This window comes from Rhinopithecus roxellana, chromosome 5, assembly GCF_007565055.1.
Source record: "Rhinopithecus roxellana isolate Shanxi Qingling chromosome 5, ASM756505v1, whole genome shotgun sequence".
Classification (NCBI taxonomy): Eukaryota; Metazoa; Chordata; class Mammalia; order Primates; family Cercopithecidae; genus Rhinopithecus; species Rhinopithecus roxellana.
Genome location: NC_044553.1, coordinates 59,503,508 through 59,520,052, shown reverse-complemented (window position 1 = coordinate 59,520,052; position 16,545 = coordinate 59,503,508).

The following is a 16,545-nucleotide window of genomic DNA, read 5'->3' as shown; positions in this document are numbered from 1 at the left end:
CTGTAGCCTCATGGGGCAAAAGTAAATAAACGGCTCATAACAATTCAAACTAAATATTTTTTGCAGAGAGTACATTAGACCTTGAGGAGTCAGTGAACAGTGTGTGTGTGTGTGTGTGTGTGTGTGTGTGTGTGTGTGTGTGTGTCAGAAAGAGAGACAGAGAGAGAGATAGGGTCTTGCTCTAGTGTCCAGGCTGGAGTGCAGTGGCAGGATCACAGCTCATTGCAGCCTCAAATTGCTGGGCTCAAGTTATCCTCTGGCATTAGCCTCCCAAAGTGCTGGGATTATAGGCATGAACCACTGTGCCTGCCTTCAGTGAACAACTTTTTTCTTTCCCTGCTTGCTCCTTCATCCACCACCCTCCTCCCGGGTAGTGGACTCCCTACCAAGGCACACAACCCCATGTCACTCCGTCCCACAGTGAACAATTTAAATATGAGATGTAGAGGGAACAGAGGAGAGGCATTCCGTCCAGCTGTAGGGGTTACAGGGAACTTCAGGGGGTGACTTCTAAACTGGGACCTGAAGAATGACTAGTAATTAACCAAGCTAAGAATAGGGGAAGGGCAGGCCAGGCAGAGGGACCAGAAGAGGCAAAGTCCTGGAGGGGAGCGGCAAGTAAGAAAGACAGACAGATCTTCAGGGCCTGGTATACCTGGAGAACTCCGAAAGGTTCTCCTTCGAGGGTGGGAAGGCAGGTGAAGTTCTGGAAGTCAGGGGCTATAAGAAGGGATTGCAGAGGGAAGCCAGGCTGAATTCTGAAGGACCTTATAGCCTGCCAGGGTATTTAGAGTTTTCTAAGGATGATGGGCATTCTCCCACTAGACTGTAGGCCTTCAGCTGTGAGTGATGTAATAGATTTGCCATAAAGTCCTTCCTCACCTTGAGCTCACGTCTGCTTCCTTGTGACCGCTCTGTAAAGGGCTCGTTATGCCCTCCGGGCCCACACTCTTCAGGCCTAACCCCTCTTCTCTTTGGAATCCTGATGTGGGTAGGCCTCCTGGCGCCTTTACGTGTAGTCGCTCTGAGACTGGGGTCATTGTCTCCTCCCAGGCTCTCTATAGACATGTAGCTTCCTGGGGCTGTAGTTAGGAGAGAGAAAAACGAGGCTGGGTCTCCAGATGGTGTCAGAAAAGACCTTCTTGGCCCAGGTCTGAGGATTACTTGTGTTTGAACCACTAAGGAGGTTTTTGTTTTTGTTTTGTTTTTAATACAGATTCCTAAGCAACCCTTAACCTACTTGGGAAGGAGGGCTGGACCCAGGTATCTGCGTATTAAAGAATACCTTCGGTGATTCTTCAGCACAGGAAATTTCAAGTACTAGAGTCACCTGCCAGTTGTCATTCCTTCCCATTCCAGATTCCAAAATAGCCCACTGCCCTGCTATCTAAATCTTGTCTAGGCTGCCCTGGGTAGAGAGTCACCTGGTGACGAGGAGGAGACAGGCACACACAGTCCTCTCATTGCAGTTCATCCTTCCCCTCACCTGGCTCTGTCCTGCTAGTTAGAGAATGTGAGGACAGTCTCAGGCACAGCCTGCAGTCCTGGTACAGGAGCATCTGCCCCTCAGAACTTACTGAGTCTCCTTCTTTGGCTGGAACTCTGGGCCTCCACGATGCTTGGGGAGCGGCGTGTTGCGTAGCTTTCCGTTGGGGTTTGGGATCTGCTTGGATTGAGTTCTGTGATGCCTTGGAACCCACTACTGGACTTTCTAAATTGTCATGGAGAGGAACTCCTGGAAATTCCAGATGCAGAAAGTGCACAGGGGTTTGGCTGCTTTTATAGGAGCCTGTTTTAATGGCCTCAGTGTCTTGATTGTTCAGGTAGCCAATTCCCCACAAAGTGCTGCAGGGCCCCTGCTCTGTGCCGAGCTTTGTGCTAGGCTCCAGGGACATGCATCTCACTGCAGCCTTGACCTGAAGGAGCAGACAATCTCATCACTAATGAGAGAGACCTTCCTGCCTAGAGATTGAGGTGAACAGAGCAATGAGTAATGGTGGGGAAGTCCCTGCGGCTTTGGGATGTCAGAGAAAGGGCACTGAGTCTGTCCTCTCTCGCTGCTTGTGTATCTCTTGTAGTAACAGTAGACAATTACGTTTTGAGATAACCCATGAGTCCATCCCTTATGGTGGGAACATTACATTCTCTGAAAGGAACAGATGTTCCCAATGTCCATTCTACTGGAATAAAGAGTGTCTGAGTCAGGAAATGGGGATTTGTTACTGAGGCCTTGGGTAGAGTTAGAGGAAGCATCTCTCTGTACTTCTCTCTCCTGGACCTGAACCCTGAGGGCATTAGTTAGGCCAGGCTGTTCCCAAGTAGCCCCCACCTTGGTGAGGCAGAATCCTGGCAGGGCTGGGAGCCAAGGGCCAAGGGGCAAGGAGGCAGCTCCATTGCTGGGTGGCACTCCACTTTTATGCTCCTCTGAGCAATTCCTTTCAGTTCTTCCTGGATGTCTTACTTTCCTAGGGCTGCTGAACCAAAGCATCACAAACTGGGTGGCATAAAACAACAGAAATTTATTGTCTCACAGTTCAGGAGGCCAGCAGACTGAAATCGAGCTGTTGGCAGGGTTGGTTTCTTGTGTAGGCCCTGAGGGAGGATCTGTTCCATGCCTGTCTCTTAGTTCCTGATGGTTGCTGGCAGGCTTTGATGTTCCTCGGCTTGTCGAAGCATCACTCCAATCTTGGCCTCTGTTGTAACATGGCTGTTCCCTATGGCTCCTCTGTGTCTCTGTGTCCAAATAAACCTCCTTTCTCTTATAAAAGACACTAATCATTGGATTTAGGGCCCACCCTAATCTACTCTGAGCTCGTCTTAACTTGAATACATCTGGAAAGACCATGTTTCCAAATAATGTCACATTTACAGGTACTGGAAGTTAGGACTTGAACATATCTCTTTTGGGGATATGTTTGGGAATTCTGGGGACCCAATTCAATTCCCTACACTGGGTTTCCTGCAAAGTTTTGTCAGTCATTATGATCTCAGTTTTGCTATGGAAGGTTAAGTAAAAGTGCCCGTGTTTGGGTCCATCCAAGTGGTGAAGGGGAGAATATTGTCTTGTGATTCCAGCTTGGTGGATGCAGCCATAATTCATGGGATTCCCAGGGGAAAGGTGACTTTTGAAGGAGGAAAAAGTAGGAATTTCCGGCCCAAAGCCTCAAGAGATTCTTCCTGTCCTGCTGCCCTTAGACAATCTTGGTGTTATTTTATTTGGGATGCTGGCCGATTGTAGGTTTACTTACAACTACATTTCCAAACTGGAAAGAGTTAATAAGATGAAAAAGAAGCAAGTCATTACATGAGGATGGGATTCTCCATGAGTATTGTATATTAAAAGCTCTGAGGAGTCCTCTGAGAAATCCCTTCAGCTATTTAATCCAGTGTTTCCCAAACTTACTTAATCATGTTGCTCTTTTCTGTAGGACAGTACTGTCCTACTCCCATGTAATTCATTAATTACTCCCATGTAACACATTACCCCAAAAATGTAGTGGCTTAAAACAACAATGAAAAGCTATTTCTTAAAGTTTCTGGGGATCAGAAACTTGGAAGTAGCTTGGCTGAGCAGTTTTGGCTTGGTGTCTTTCATGAGACTACAGTCATTGGAAGTGTCGCTAGAACTGGAGGATCCATATTTTAGGTGGCTCAGTCACAGGGCTGGCAAGTGGGTGTTGGCTGCTGGTGGGAGGCCTCAGTTCTTCACCTTCTGGGCTCTCCACAGGGCTGCTTGTGTGTCCTCATGACATGGCAGTTGGGGCTTACCCCACCGTGAGCTACCCAAGAAGCCAAGGTGGAAACTTCATAACCTTCCCTTGGAAGGAACTGTCACCTCCACCATACCCTATTAATCACACAGACCAGCCCTAATTCAGTGTGGGGACACCAGAAGGTGAAGGTCATATGGGGCCATCTTGGAGGCCGAGTTGCTACATTAATTAATTCACTCAACAAATATTAACTAGTATGTACGAGTGCCAGACACCGTTCTAGACACCGAGGATACAACAATGAACACAATAGACACACACTTGTCTCCATGGAGCTCACATTCTAGTGATACTTCATTCAGTGCTTGAGACAATTTGGGAAGTGCTGCTTCACAGGTATTTGGAAGAGTAAGTGAGAATTGCAAATACAGAATGATAAATGTGGCCAGGTGCGGTGGCTCACGCCTGTAATCCCATCACTTTTGGAGGCCAAGATGGGCAGATTGTTTGAGCCCAGGAGTTTGAGACCAGTCTGGGCAACATGGCAAAACCCTGTCCCTACAAAAAATACAAAACTTTGCCAGGTGTGGTAGTGCACGTCTGTAGTCCCAGCTACTTGGGAGGCTGAGGTAGGGGGATCACTTGAGCCTGGGAGGTAGAGGTTGTAGTGAGCCAAGATGGTGAAACTGCACTCTAGCCTGGGTGACAGAGTGAGGCCCTGTTTCAAAAAAAAAAAAAAAAAAAAAAAAAAAAAAAAAAAAAAGATAAATGCTAAAACAGGAGAGAAACTCACAATATCAAGGGAATGAGGTGTCCTGACATAGGCTTGGAGAGTGGTCAGAGATGGTTTCCTGAAAGAGGTAGACGCGTGAAGTTAGCCAATTAAAGGAGGAGTGGGAAGAGGAAAAGTGTTGCAAGCAGATGGAACAGCATGTACAATGCCCCAAAGCTTGATACAGTTGGAGAACGAAAGCAGCAGGAGCATATTATGTGTGTATATGTGTTATGTGTGTGCTCATGCATGTGTGTGCCTGCCCATGCACGCGGGGTGGGGAGAAGAGGTGAAAGATAAGGCTAGATGGGGTAATTGACTGTGGGAGGGGAGGCACAGAGATGCCAGTGATGGCATCCATGTTTCTGGAGTGAATCACAGCAATAGAGTATAGATGGGGAGAGAAAGGAGTGGAGAAAAGGAGTAAGAGAGGTTTGGGTTGGTTATAAAAGGAAGAACTCAGTTTTGTTCACATTGAGTACAAGCCACCTTTGGGGTTGTCAAGAACCTGTTACAGGTCAGCAATTCCACAACTGCTTTCTATGCATACCAGTGTTGAACAAATAAGTAAATAAATTGTCGCTAGTGGGAAGCAGGTTTCCCACTGTCACCGAAAGAAGAGGGGTGTTAGGATGGTGGTGGTGCTGGATTTGAGCTGGAGATATCAGTATGAATTCATGTGCATTTTAATACATATATGTACACTTAATAGTATAGAATATCTTTAATAGATCCATATAGGTATCTTTATCTAAGATCTTTATATAGATTTGTAATCCATAGATGTCTATATGTGTATGTATGTACACACAGAGAAATATAGATATTGTACATACATACACACACATATATATATGTTAATATATATACATATATTTGTTAGTTTTGTCTGCAAAGAAGGCCTAAAAGAAGTGATACCCCATTAGCAATAAGAATACTCAGCATCCAGACCTTGGTTTCTAAATAACATTCTCCAATAAATGAACCAGGGTTCCTTGGAAAAATGGTTAATTCTTGAGCTGGGACAGGGAACACATAAGATGATCCTGGAACAACATGTAGTGCCAGAAAATAAAGAAGTGCTAAAAAAAAAAAAAAAAAAAGGGCGGTAAGGGGCATATCAAAAGGACACAGGAGCCAACTTGAAAGAGCTCCCAATGGCCAAATCTGGAACAGTTTGAGCAATGGTAATAGATAATAATATTGGATTATAACTCCAAGAGTAAAATAAACCTTTATGAATCCATAGTGATGTAAATAAAGTATTGAATAAATAACTGAATGAGAGAGAAGGGATAAATCTTACTTGCAAAAGAATTCTAATTATAAATGTATAAGGAATAAGGAAAATACAAAATCACGATTAGATCATCACAATAATAATTGCTACAGGCAAGATCCATTGATGAATACTAAAGGCAGAAGATAATACTTTAAGGAAAAACAGGACATTTGCAAAACCTTCAAGTATCTGCCCCCAAATACACGAATACCTGAGTGGTTTTCACATACTATCACAAATTCTTTGATTTCCCTTTCTCCAGGAGGTGCAGCTGATTTCCTGTTGCCTTGAATGTGCTCTGGACTCGGGGACCTGCTTCTTACAGACTATGGAGAGAGAAAAAGAGTAACCTTGCAGTAGAGAAACCTCACAAACACCACCTGAACCGAATGGTCAAGATGAAGATCACCAGCAATAAATCATGTTGACATCATGTGCCCCCATATACCACAACGAGAAGGGCACATCACCTTTGTGCTACGCCTGCCAAAATCGACAACCTTAGTCTATTCATGAGAAAACACCAGACAATCCCAGATTGGGGGACATTCTACAAAATACTTAACCATGAGTCTTAAAAAGTGTTGAAATTTAAATTAAAGAAATGTTTTTTTCTTAAATAGGGTCTTACTCTGTTGCCCAGGCTGGAGTGCAGTGGCATGATCATTGCTCACTGCAGCCTTGGCCTCCCAGGCTCTAGCAATCCTTCCACCTCAGCCTCCAAGTAGCTGGGACTACAGGTGTGCACCACCACGCCTGGATTATTTTTGTATTTTTTGTAGAGACAGTGTTTTGCCATGTTGCCTAGGCTGGTCTCAAACCCCTAAACTCAAGTGATTCACCCACCTCACCTTCAAAGTGCTGGGATTACAGGTGTGAGCTACTATGGCCCACCCACTTTACATGTTTTAATTCTACATTTGCTGCATTCCTAAACCAAGGCTCAGAGCAATTGATTAAAAATAGCAGCAGCAGCAGCAGCAGCAGAAGAAGAAAACACGTTAAGGAGGCCGGGCATTGGGGCTCACGCCTGTAATCTCAGCACTTTGGGAGGCCGAGGTGGGTGGATCACTTGAGGTCAGGAGTTTGAGACCAGCCTGACCAACATGGTGAAACCCCATCTCCACTAAAATACAAAAATTAGCTGGGCATGGTGGCAGGCACCTGTAATCCCAGCTACTCGGGAGGCTGAGGCAGGAGAATCACTTGAACCCGGGAGGCGGAGGTTGCAGTGAGCTGAGATCATGCCACTGCACTCCAGCCTGGATGACAAAGAGAGACTCCACCTCAAAAAAACAAAAACAAAACAACAAAGAAAGAAAACACGTTAAGGAGTATTATCTGCTCCAGGAGGCTTGACAAGCCCTTTACATACATACAGCTCATCTTATTTAATCATCTCCCAACAATCCTGAAAAGTCTGTCCCGTTATTATTACCATCTCACAGGTCAGGAAACTGAGGCACGGAGGGCGTAAGTAATGTCTGGAGTTTCACAGCTTGCCAGAGATAGAACTAGGATTTGAAGGTCTATTTCCTAACTCCAGGTCCGGCGATCTTTTCCACAACACTGCAGCCAATTCCTTATCACATGGGTGAAATCAGATGAAAAGTAAACATCCAGAGCGGTCTTCAAATGAGGCAGCCAGACAGGCCAGAGATCGAACTTCAGACTTTTAACCAAAGGTTCTGGGATTCATGCTCCCAGTTGGACACTGTTTACTTCTTAAGTAGTAAAATGAATGGGGTTGGATTGATCCAAACAGTGTCTAAGATCCCTTCCAATTCTAACACTTAGGAGTTTATGTTCAAAAGAACAGCCTGCAGAGGAGCCTGCAGAAGGGGACCCCTCCCACTCAGGGTGGCCTGATAGAATATAGGACATGCATGTCCCACCCCCAGCCCTCTCTGCAAAAGTTAGAGTCAGGGAGAGGAATATGGGCTGAGTATTCGTAGAATGAGGCTGGTTTTTAGCCCCCACGCACTCCCTTTCCCTATTGCATTCTTTTTTTTTTTTTTTTTGAAAGATGCTGCTCAGCCTTCGAGTGAAGTCTTCTTCATCCATGATGGCAAAGGGCAGAGGAAGACAGATGCCCAAGGGCTCCATCAGGCTTGGTACTTTGTCAACCCCCAGTCCCTAGCATGAAAGATTTTTCCAAGACAGAGTAGGTAAATTTCAATTTTTTTTTTTTTTTTTTGACACAGAGTCTCACTCTGTTGCCCAAGCTGGAGTGCAGTGGCACAATCTCAGCTCACTGCAACCTCTGCCTCCCGGGTTCAAGTGATTCTCCTGCCTCAGCCTCCCTAGTAGCTGGGACTACAGGTGCATGCCACCATGCCTGGCTAATTTTTTTTGGTATTTTTAGTAGAGACGGGGTTTCACCATGTTGGCCAGGCTGGTCTTGAACTCCTGACCTCAGGTGATCAGCCCACCTTGGCCTCCTAAAGTTCTGGGATTACAGGCATGAACTGCTGTGCCCAGCCTCAATTTTATCTTGTGTTGTGTTTGTATTATTTTCTCCATTCTCAAAATTCAGACACTTGCTAACTTAGCACCCATTGGCTACTGCTCATAGTCCTGCCTGGTTTGGGGTTTCCCAATTTGGGGTGGATCTGGCTCCACTTCATTTTCTGCCTCCATCAAGACTCCCTATTGTTTCTTTGAGGTTGTATTAGGTCAAGGCAAACAATTCTCTTGTTCTCCCAAGATGTAGCAAAATGTCACAATTCTTTTTGGCTCCATTGTTCATTAGTCACTCCATTTTGTTATTCTATCTGCACTACTTTATCACTGAACACGCTTCTTTTTAATAAGGATTTGTGATGGTTAATTTTATGTGTCAATTTGACTGGGCTAAGTGATGCCCAGATAACTGGTAAAATATTATTTCTGGGTATGTCTGTGAGAGTGTTTCTGGAAGCGATTAGCATTTGAATTGGTAGACTAAATGAAGATCTTCCCTCATCAATGTGGGTCCACATCACCCAATACCTTGAGGACTTGAATAGAACAAAAAAGTAGAGGAAGGGCAAATTCTCTCTATTTGAGCCCAGTCATCCATCTTCTTTTACCCTCGAACATCAGAGCTGCAGGTTCTTGAGGGAAGGGCACACGTAGATTAGTGTTTTCTGCACAATCAGTTCACTCACTTCTGCTTGTCTGACCCATGAATGTGTCCGTATCTTTTGAGGTTCATTTGATTCAGATGCTACAGACACCGCCCTTCCCCAGGCTACTGAAATGACTTTCAAACTTGGACTGAATTACACTACTGACTTCCCTTGTTCTCTAGCTTGCAGTCAGCAGATTGTGGGGCTTCCTGACCTCCATAATCACATGAGCCAATTCCCATAATCAATCTCTCTCTCTCTCTCTCTCTCTCTCTCTCTCTGTTTCTCCTATTGGTTCTGTCTCTTTGGAGAACCCTAACACAGGATTATAGAAACTGTAGGAGAAAATGTTAGTGCCTATTGGGATTGGAAAGGCGCATATGATAAAGCCCTATCCTCAAGGCTGTTGCAGCTGTGATAGGAGATTGTCTTATAGCTCCATTTATTTGTTCACAACGGATTTACTATGTATTAATTATCAGGCAATGGTAGGCACTCAGGATACCAAGATCAACAAGATATGATTCCTGTCCTCAAGCAGTTCACACCTAAGAGATCACTAACTGGTGACTGGAGTTGTTTGGTTGGAAAGATGCATTAATCATTTCTGTCTGTTATCTGTGGCTCATTTCTGTCTGTTATCTATGGCTGTGTAACAAATCACCCCAACTTAGTGGCTTAAAACCACAATGATTTACTTTTCCTCACAATTCTATGGCTTAACCTGATGATTCTCCTCCTGGTCTCACCTGGGCACACTCATGTGGTTGCATTCAGTTGGCAGTTTAGCTAGTTGGTCCTAGACAGCCTCATTCCCAAGTGTGAAGCCTCAGCTGGGGCGGCTGGAATGGCTGAGAAGAGTTTGCTTCTGTCTGCCCATGTGACTTCTTTCTGCCAGTATCTCAATTTCCTTCCTTCCGGCTATCCTGGGCCTCTCTACAGAAGAGCAGAGCATTCCAAGAGGGTCAAAGCCAAAGTTTCAAGACTTTTTGAGGTCTCAACTCAGTGTTACAAATGCTACGCCCGCTGCATCTTATTGGCCAACACAAGTCACAAGGCCCAGCTAGAATTGGGAGGAGGAGGAACAGAATTAATCTCTGATGGGGGAGCAGCAATGTCACATTGTAAAGGGTGGGCAGATAGAGATGGGAGGAATTTGTGGTCATATGTTGCACTCTACTACAGCTGCTACAGCAAAACAAAATTAGATTTCACATAAACATCAAGTTTACAATGTTTTTTCCTTAACAGTGGGGAGATTTGGCAACAAGCCACTGGAGCTGAGTAACTGCTGTGCCATTTAGACTGGACATTCTATCTCTATTCCATCGTAGTCTCTACCACTTCTTTTTTAAAGAGTTGGGTTCTTGTTCTGTTGTCCAGGCTGGAGTGCACTGGCATGATCATGACTCACCAAAGTCTCAACCGCCTAGGCTCAAATGATCCTCCAGCCTCAGCCTTCAAAGTATCTGGGATTACAGGCACACACCACTTCAGCTATTTTTTTTTTTTTTTTTTGGTAGAGGTGAGTTTTGCTTTGTTTTCCAGGCTGGTCTTGAATTCATGACCTCAAGTAATATCCTCCTGCCTTGGCCTCCCCACTACTGCTTTATTTATTTATTTTTTAAAGATGGAATCTTGCTCTGTTGCCCAGGCTGGAGTGTAGTGGTGCGATCTCAGCTCACTGCAACCTCCACCTCCCGGGTTCAAGTGATTCTCCTGCCTCAGCCTCCTGAGTAGCTGGGACTACAGGCATGAACCACCACACTCAGCTAATTTTGGTATTTTTAGTACAGACAGAGTTTCACCTTGTTGGCCAGGATGGTCTCAGTCTCTTGACCTCGTGATCTGCCTGGCTTGGCCTCCCAAAGTGCTGGGATTACAAGCGTGAGCCACCGTGCCCGGCCCCCTCTACCACTTTTTAAAGGTGAGGAAATTGGGATTTCCAGGGCTAGGATGTAGTAGTCTTTGGGCTACTGATATCAGAGCCTATGTTTTTAACCACTATATTCAACTGCCATCACCAAATGGGCTCTATGGATAATTACACGGGAAACCACTGGTGGGGAGTTACTGAAAAAGTTTGAGTAAGCTCATGTCACAGAACAAGTGATGCTCTTCAATTAACTAGGGCTCTGGATACAGAGCTGAATAGGGGTGAGGGAGGCGAATGGTCTGGTGGCTGCTAGATCAGTTTGAAAGTCATTTCAGTAGCCTGGGCCAGGGAGGTGTCTGTAGCATCTGAACCAAATGAAACTCAGAAGATAAGGACACATTCTTGGGTCAGACAAGGAGAAATGAGTGAACTGGTTGTGTAGAGAATACTAATCCAAGTGTGCCACTTCCCTCTGAGAAACTCTGTAGGCTCCCTCCTGCCTATACCTGCCAGTCTCAGTGGTAACACATTGTTATGTTAAAAAAAAAAAAAAAAAAAAGAGGCCCATAATGTAAGCTGTGACTTTGGTTGTTAATGTTGTGTCAACGTTGGTTCATCTATTCTAACAAAAGTATCACATTGGTGTAGGATGTTGATAGTGGGGGAGGCTGTGCACATGTGGGCACTAGAGGCATATGGGAAGTCTCCTTTACACTCAGCTTTCCTGTAAACTTAAAACCACTTTAGAGGCTGGGCGCGGTGGCTCAAGCCTGTAATCCCAGCACTTTGGGAGGCCGAGACGGGCGGATCACAAGGTCAGGAGATCGAGACCATCCTGGCTAACACAGTGAAACCCCGTCTCTAAAAAAAAATGCAAAAAGCTAGCCGGGCGAGGTGGTGGGCGCCTGCAGTCCCAGCTACTTGGGAGGCTGAGGCAGGAGAATGGCGTAAACCCAGGAGGCGGAGCTTGCAGTGAGCTGAGATCCGGCCACTGCACTCCAGCCTGGGCGACAGAGCGAGACTCCGTCTCAACAACAACAACAACAAAAAAAACCACTTTAGAAATAAATTCTATATACACGAAAAATGGAGGAGGAGGAGGATTTCTGAGGTAAGTTTAGGAAACTCAGGTAAGTAAAGTTGATTTTTAAAAAAACTGCAGGACTTACAGCATTGCTTTTACTTCATTACAATATAATCACAAAACATAATTATGCAATTGCTTTTTTCAACTTTAGACATAGGCTCTGTGACAGCAGGGCACATACTTATTGATGTATCGCCAGCACCTAGAATGGCTTGGCACATGGTGGACACTTCTTAGTACAAGGAAGAAGGGAGAAACAATCAACTCACAGGACTTAATGATTGACTGGCTGAGAGAAGTGGGGGGCGGTTAGCTTCAGAGTGGCTTTGGTTAGTCATACCCTTGCTAGAGACCCCGCAGAACTCCCACTCCCTGTCCTTCTCTGCTTGACTACTAATGGCCTGAGACCCCTCAGCCTCCACGGGACCAGCTTTTGCCCTCATCCTGCCATCAGTGGCTCCTAGGCATGTGCCCTTCATCCACTGTGCTCACTGACCCGCCTTCAGACTTCCAGCCTCCTGCAGATACTCCCCCAAAATGTCCCTTACACAGCTTGGAAGCCCAGCCCAACACTCTTCGAGCTCTGAAACCTTGTTGCTCCTGTTTTTCTCTTCATGAATCACCTAAAGCACAGCAGTGCCTCATCGTAGTAAATATGGGTAAGTGTGGGAACCACCAGGGTCCTCTGGTGTCCTTGGGCAGCCAAGGAGTAGATCCTCCTGAACCTGCCCCAAGGCTTGTTTTAAGAAGGGCTGGAAATATGCCAACACTGAGGCAAGGCAGAAATCACTGTATCTGGTGTGATGTCAGGGGCAGACTCTCTTTGCCAGCTCAAGCCAAGATAAACAGTAATTCTAAAGTCCCGGGGATAATGTTTGTTTCAGAAGCAAGTCCCAGAGAGAGGTGGGACCAGCCTTTTCATGTAAAGTTAGAACATTTCTGATAACAGAAGAAGAATTTCCCCTGTAAGTATTGATATAGTTGTGTAACAACAGGTGTACCTTCTTTCTGTTAATATTAAAAAATTATAATGATAGTATCTGCTTATTTTAAAAATTCTGGAAAAAATAAAGGACTCTGAAGCAGGAGGTGGAAGCCTCCTCTTGTACTCCCTACTCACTCTCATCTTAAAGGCATGCCATATATCTTGTTTTGCAGCCTGTGCCCTTGTGCTCCTCACCACCCCCCTCCTTTAGGAATTGCTCTATCCTCTACTTCATGATTTTTATTGGCCACATAATTTACCATGGTATGGGTGAACCACAATGCTGGAGAACAATCTAAGTGTGCACAGCCTTTAATGCAATTATTCTGCTTCTAGGAATCTGTCCTACAGAAACACCTGACACTAGCGTGAAACACTGTATGTACATAAATGTTCATGATAGGATTGTTTGCCAGTAGTGAAACACTAGAGACAATCTGTCCATTTTAATATAATTGAAGAGAGATGAGAAGCCAGTCACTAAGGTATATATGAGAAACTGACTTCCAGGACTCTGTAGGGGAGACAAAAGGCCACTATAAAGTACTGAACATGAGTTTTCTACCAACAAAAGTTTCCCTTTTGAGGGGGCAAACAGGGTAGTATCAGGTTACCTGTCCTCTAACCTGGACTCCAGTGATCTAAAACAATCGGAAGGACACTCCTGACAGTGGTAGTAGCTGTTGTTGTTCTCCTTCTCCTCCTCCTTTTCTCTCTCTCTCTGTTTTATAGAGATGAGGTCTTGCTATGTTGCCCAGGTCCCACCTTGGCCTCCCAAAGTGCTCGATTATGTGCATGAGTCACTGTGTCAGGTCTTTTTTTTTTTTTTTTAAAGACAAAGGTTAACATGGTATTCTCCATTTTGCTTTTTAATTTTTCATATAAAAAATAGAAAAATCAGCTGGGCACAGTGGCTCACACCTGTAATCCCAGCACTTTGGGAGGCTGAGGTGGGTGGATCACCTGAGGTCAGGAGTTTGAGACCAACCTGGCCAACATGGTGAAACCCCGTCTCTACTAAAAATGCAAAAATTAGCCAGGCATGGTGGCAGGTGCCTGTAATCCCAGCTACTCGAGAGGCTGAGGCCCTGAGGAGAATCACTTGAACCCAGGAGGTGGAGGTTGCAGTGAGCCGAGATTGTGCCATCGCACTCCAGCCTGGGGGACAAGAGCAAGACTTCGTCTCAAAAAAAAAGAAAAAAAAAAAAACAAACCAAGTTACACATTAAAAAAAAAAAAAAAAACTGATAAGTACCAAAAATACCCTAAATTCCAGAAAAATAACACGGTATTTAAAAAAAAATTAATAAACTTCCCGACATGCAGTTTTTGTGACCTCTACCTTTGTGTGGCCATCCCAGGTGAGGTGGCACAGTGGACAACAGGAATATATCTGAGAGGCTTTTCAGCACAGGATGGCAAACAATAAGTATGCATGGAAGTTACTGCAAACCATGTGAACACATCCCACTGAACCCACAGTGAATGTGTCTCTAACCTACCTTCCCTACAGCTAGGTCCCAGAAAAGCCTGTGGCTGCTCCAGTGTCACTTGACGCAAGGTGATATGTGACAGAGCGGAAGTTGGAAGAGAAAGACACTGTCATCTTGAACAACTGTGATTAAAATATCTTTTGCAAATTCTACAAAAGCACAGGACCATGTGAACACACTGCTGGGTCCCCTCCCAGGGTCTTGGCAGGGGCCTCTGCAAGTGACCTGAAACTTTAGCCTCCTTAGCAGACACTGTGCCTGGGGATGTGGGTGCTGTGGCATGAATAGGGGCAGCTAGCAGCAGAGAGTTTCCTCCAGCTCTCCCTCCTCACACTTGGCTTCAAGTTTACCTTTACATGTCTTAGAGATAGTCCCATATTAGGACAAATAGAGGTGCCTAATTCTACCCTGCTCCCCCACTTCTTTTGAGTGATAGTATTCCATTGTATGAACATCCACATTTAGATAATTTCCAACCTGCCATAGTGAATAATGCTGCAAAGAATATCCTTGCTCAAATGGATATTTAGCATTTGTGAGAATATATCTGTAAAATACATCTCAGAAGTGTGATTGCTGGGTCACAGAGTATGTCTAGTTAAAATTTTGATAGATATTGTCAGTTGCTGTCCTTGGAGGTTGTGAGAACATGCCAGCAGGGTGTGAGAGTGGGCAAGATTGTGTGTTAGCAAACATTGCTGATTCTTGCAGCATTTTTTTTTTTACCTCTGTAGGTTAAAAAAATAGTACTTTGCTGTAGTTTTAATCCGCATTTCTCTTATTAAAAGTGAAGTGGCACATGCTTTTATATTTTAAGAACCATATACAGTTTCCTTTTTGTGGACTCTTTTTATACTTTGTCCATTTTTCTATGGGTTAATCTTCTTTTTCTTTATTTGTAAGAGTTGTTTAAATACTTAGGAAATTAGCTATTCATCTGTGGTATAATTGGCAAATATATTCTCCTAGCTTTTATGTATCTGTTGACTCTGTTTATGGTGCTTATGTTTCCATGGGAAATCATTCTATATTTATGTAACTAAAAGTATTAAACAGTTTTAAAATGACTTCTGATATGGGTATCATTCTTAGAAAGGCCTGCCAATCCCAACTGTAATAATATAAAAATTATTCCATGGTTTATTGTAGTATTTTTATGATTTCATTTTTAGTATTTAAGTGTTTGATCTTTCAGAAATTTGTTTTTCTGTGCGGTGTTAGCTATGAATATTTTATTTTATCTCAGAAGGCTACCCTATTGTCCCAATATCATTTATTGAAAAATAGATGTTATCTCCACTGATTAAAAAACTATCTTGATTAGAGGAGAATACCTCCTGGCAAAAAACAAACAAAAACGATCTTGGTCATATACTAAATTTCAGTATATAGTTGGTCTTATTTTCTAGATTTTTAGTCTGTTCCATTGAACAGTTTATTTATGCACCAATTGTTCACAGTACCTTTAACATATGTTTTGATTTTGGGGCCTCTAGCCTCTAGAACTGGGCAAGAATAAATTTCTCTTATTTTATGCCACTCAGTTTGTGGTAACTTATGACAGCAGCCTAGGAAACTGCTATAGTGACAGAGCTGGGATTTTAACCCAAGTCTTTGACTCTGAGTCCTGTGTTCTGAATGGGAGCACAGGATTATTCATTTCTGTTCCTAAGAGAGTGTTTATGAGGGGAAGAGTAGGGGAAATTAGTATAACTTAGTTTCCTTAATCCTCCCCAGCCTGTAGGCATTAAGAGATGGAGTGTACTGAATATTCTATATGTACTCTTCACTCTTCTCCATCCTGCTCTGTGTTCAGGAGGTTGACCTCAAGGGACAGCTTAGCCTTCCAAGGCCTTGCCATTTGGCTTCTGGTTGGGTTTGTCCACTGCTGGGCATTTGCAAGCCGCAGGAAGGTGGCTCCCTCCATGCTGGGTGGCAGCCTGCTGGTGGCTGCGATCGTTACCCAGGCCGATAGCTTCTGTCTTGTGGCCTATGGCTCCAGCTCTTGCCCAGTGGTTGCAGTAACCACTTCTGCCTTTTCCCTTTCAGGCCTACTGGTGGTAACAGCTTCCTGCTGATACCTAGCCCTCAAGAACTGCACCCATCTCTTACTGGTTTTCCTTAACCCCACTCAAATCCCCATGAAAGAGCCATTCTTTAAATTTCCCTCAGTCCTCTCATTTGCAAGTACCGTGTTTCCTACTGAGATCCTGACCACTCTGGGGAC